Genomic DNA, 5,004 nt, shown 5'->3' with positions numbered 1-5,004 from the left:
GATGTATGTAACTAAATCATAATCCCTGAATTTAAAATCTTAGATCGAAAGACTTAATGCTAGACTTTAAAGACTTTATGATTGAAAAATACCAATTCAATAATACAAGTCTTGAATTAACTCAATAATTCACTAACTCTTGTTTGTGTCTGATACTAAATACATTAAAAAGTAGTATGCAAATTATTTGATTTGCATTTTATATTTATATGAAATTTTTATATACTCAACAAATTTTTACCCTTCGTTCATTTGGGGTCTGAGGCATATCCCTAATCATTTCATGGCTTTTGTTTGATCAATGTCAATGTAAGGGTTATTAATTACTTAGCAAGTACCTTCGGCTTCACCTGCGATGGTATAACCATAAATATCATATAGCATAAGAAATGCTTTATGATATATACTTTTTTTTAACGTAATTAAGTAAATTTGTTTGTGTAATCTTTTTGGATTTAGTTACTTCTTTAATTATGTTACGGTGATAATAATAATTATCCGTAATGGTTGTGCCAATGATGATGAGTAAGATATCATTATTGTGTACTGCCTCCCGTAAAATTAAAATACTCACGCGTCAGTGAACCTGCAGAGAAACCAATTTTCCATTTACCTTGCTGTAATTCTACTAAATTCTTCCCTAGTAATTGTAAGAAATATTTCCTATATGAATATTATTAAATTCAATGAGTACCTAGGTTTGCTGTTACAGGGGGGAGATAATTTGGTGTGTATGTTATTGATAGCTTGGTATGAAGTAAACCAATTTGCCCAATCTGTTTCTCTAAGGTGTAGTTATTTCATAGGCTGTATCGTATATTTCAAATTAGTAAACCCTGTGTTGAATTATAATACAGATGTAGAAGAAACTTATGATATAAAGAAGAAGTGCTCAAATGTAATCATAGGTTGATATGTTGCAAATCCAAACTCTAACGGACAATCGAGTCGGGCGGAGCACGAAATGAGTTTTGAGATAAAGATATGCCTATATTTTAATCGGGAAAGTGAGCTATCAGCATGCCAAATTTCAACCTAATCCGACCAGTGAGTGATTGAACCCCAATAAGAAAAACAAACACACAAACTTTCACAATGTATTATGTTGTTAGTATGGTAACACTTTCTTAATGTATTTTTGTCTATGTTTTGATAACTAGCTGTTGTACCCGTGCTTTTTAACGGCAATAGCACGGGAAATAAATACCTTTTGATCTATAAATGCATTTTATTAAATGTTAACACATCAGCCAATGTTTTGGCCTATTGATTCGTCGGAAAAGAACATACCATATTGCTGATGGATGTCAGGTGCTCAATAATTACTCTTTGTTGAACAGACATTGGTCTTATAAATATCACCATTGACTATATATACCTACCTGTAGGTATATATAGTCAATGATATCACGCATTTTAAGTTTTTAGTACCGGGGGACTGAGCCTTGCTAGGTTGTGGTTTAAAGTACGTATAATCGTTAAAACCATTTGATAAAAAAATATTTTAAATATGATTTTCGAGAAATGATTTCATTACAATCCAAGACATTTGATTGATAAAACAATAACGACTCTGTAGTACAAGCAATGTAGGCCTATAAGGTATGTAATAAGCAATCAGAATAATCATGTGTTGATGTGTTATTTTATTAATTTTTACATTTATTTATTTATGACAAAAATACTGTTACGATAAGTATGTTGTATGCGAATCTAACATGGACCTTATGGGTTGCGATGAAGGTGACGAAATAACAACACAATATAAACAGAAAATCAAAACAAATGAGAGAAACTCCCATCGCATATTTTATTAAAAGCGTAGGGTGAAAATAGATAAGTCAATAAATTCTTCTCATCATCAATAAGTTCTTTTAGTCGAGTTTCAACAACTCGACGATCTGTAGTGTACATTAGTCTGAGAATAATTTGATGTATGAAACATAATTTAAATCAAAACGTGTTAATATTACACACTTAACAGTTATTCGATTTTGAGAAGCTAACATAGCAACTTTAGTCCCATCAGGTACTTTTAAGATCTGTAAATATAAGGAGGTCCCGCTTATACTTAACATCGACTACATCATAGACAAGTTACGTCATTAGCTTACTAGCGTGTTTAATTTTGTTTAATTCCATCCACAGGTTATAAGTTCCCTTTTCAAATTAATGTTATTTCAAGCTTTACTATACTTCCACAGTCTACCACTGTAGGCCTACCGTTACTGTAGTTTTGTGGAGGTTCACTTTAGTTATCGAACACAAATGATTCTACATACTGTACAGTCTTCAGCACCTTCCAGTACTAATTCCTGTGTAACACTTATTTTTCTGTTTACTGTTTGGATCCTTCACAGTTCAAAGAGACTTATAACGAAATATCACATTCTTTACAATATCAACAAATTACTGGGCTGCGTATTCTTCATTAAATTTACCTTTACACGAACCCTCTTCTACAATACTTTCATTTTTTTATTTTATACCTACATGGCAGGACAATAAGAGCAAGTAAATTTGCATTTAGACAATTAGACTTCTAATAAATGTTTTTAAATTGTAGAAAATAATATACCTTAAACAAAGATAAATGAATATTAAACTAAAAGATAGTAACGGGTGACTGATCCTTGCTGAGTTTGGTTAATGACATTTAATTGTTAAGGAAATATACTACACAGACATGTTTTATTACAATACAAATATAATTCTATTAAATACCATAGAAATTTTATCGCAGAACTAATAACAACTTGAATAAGGTATGCAATTAAAAAAGGAATATTTTAGATCCTACTCCAGTTTTTTTAAACATTTATCATGCAAAATACGATTATTTTTATAGGTAAGGGGCATAATTTATCTCTCGGTACCACACTAGACTTTTCGTTGATTAGTTGAAGCCGAAAACTGATAAGTCCTATTGGAGCATAAATCTTTTACTGGAAAGATTATTATAATGAAATAATTAATTTCAATAATTATGTAACTAATTAGACCTGTCCATATTTTGTTTCAACTATAAAAAATAGTGTTTACAATTTGTACAATCTACCATTAAATACGGGTGAAACATTGAGTTGAGGCCTGTGCACTCAAACGACACCAACTGGAAACACATTTATTGAAAATAATTGTTGTGCATTTGATAACAATATATCACTATTATTTAAACAAATTAAATGCTAAATTGATTCGTTTACGATAGCATACTTTTAATAAGCGGATTTAAAACAATTGCTTTATTTACACAATATTCGTCAATTAATAATCTGAGCCCTATCTATAATTACAGTGCCTTGTGATTCAGAACGCAACCCATATACATCACAGTTACGCAAACAGTATTTGAATAGTAAAGGGAGTTAATGTACAAATGTTGGTCAGTCGAACGCACGGGAATCGAGTAGTCAATTTTTTAAACAGTTTAATTCAGAACAGCTATTTACACATATAAAGACCAAAAAACTATGTCGTATAAGGCAATTCTCATATCTTCAACGATTAAGTGATAGTTTGCAGAACAATAAGTATTTTCAAACATGACTTAAAATTGTTACAACAAAACCTTTTACTTAGGTACACAAATTGAATCTCCAACAAAACTTGATTAGACGCAAATGTTTGATATACAGTTGAACATTTTACATTTCCTGATAAAACACATTCTTTGTAAGGAAAAAATTACATTTCACTTGAATTAGGTTACAGCAGACATTCGCTAGTTGTGGGGAAAACTAAATATAATTTAACGTTACAATTTCAATTTAATTAAATTTGAAACTACCTGTTTGTTACAACAACCGGAAACAACTTCAAATATTTAGCGTTGGTTACTAGTACACTATTACAACTTAATAGTTCAGCTCAAATAAACCACGACAAATTCATTATCTTTTCATTTTTCAAATGATTTATTCCAGATTCTCTTACGGAGTAAACAAAAATTGTCATAAGCTATAAAAATAAGTTATTATTTGTTTAAGACGTTTGCCAGATAATTTAGTATTGTTATTGTCAAGGTTAATACTTAAACCATCTTTTAAGAATAAAAATAAACACGTTATTTTACTTTTGAAAATAAATAGTAAACAATACCAACACTAGCCCTGCATGCCTTCAAAATCCCATATATACATGTATGTATGAATGCGTGTGTATTTAAGTGTGTGTACTTGAAAATACGAATACAAAAATATTAATTAAAATATCAATTAACAAAACAAATAACCATTAACGTTGCTGGTGACGACGTGTGTTTAAACGCCTTCAATCTGAGAGACGCAACAGTTCTAGCGTTTTGGAACTTCCGATCTGATTACTAGAGTTTTGGAAATTCCGACCCGGCATATGATCACAAGTTCCAAAGTGAAACGGACAGTCTATTTCATAAGTTTACTTTAAGAAATAAATTTGTACTTCTAGTTATGACTGTACTTTTGGATCTTACGATTTTGGAACTTCCGATCGGCAATATTTTCTTTGGATCTTTTGATTTTGGATCTTCCGACCCGCTAAATAACCTTTGGAAATTCCAATTTTGGAAGATCCGATCGGCAATATAAACGTTGGATCTTTCGATTTTGGAACTTCCGATCGGCAATATATTCTTTGGATCTTCCGATTTTGGAACTTTTGAAATACTCCCATGTAGGATGCCTTTATTTTTTTTGTACTTTAACTTTATTAATTGATTTTTCAAACTGCATAATCAGAGAGACATAGTTTCAAAACATATCAGTTATTTTTCAAACAATTCACTGTCTTTGAGTGCGAGAACTTGATTTATTTATACAGTACTGCATCTTAATAATAAAACTAGAAATGAGGTTAAGGTTAGGGTATTTTCTTTCATTTGTAGTGGCAATAGTCCTAATAAAGAAGAAAAACACGCGGGTATTTCGTTTGGGTTTGGTTTGGTTTGATTTGACTTAACTGATTGTTAATATTATAAACAAACAACAAACAACCGTTCTGCTGTCAGTTTCACTCAGTTTTAGA

This window comes from Macrosteles quadrilineatus, unplaced genomic scaffold (assembly GCF_028750875.1).
Source record: "Macrosteles quadrilineatus isolate MER2022 unplaced genomic scaffold, UCM_ALF_1.0 Scaffold_3__2_contigs__length_128488019, whole genome shotgun sequence".
Classification (NCBI taxonomy): domain Eukaryota; kingdom Metazoa; phylum Arthropoda; class Insecta; order Hemiptera; family Cicadellidae; genus Macrosteles; species Macrosteles quadrilineatus.
This window is presented reverse-complemented; position numbering follows the sequence as displayed.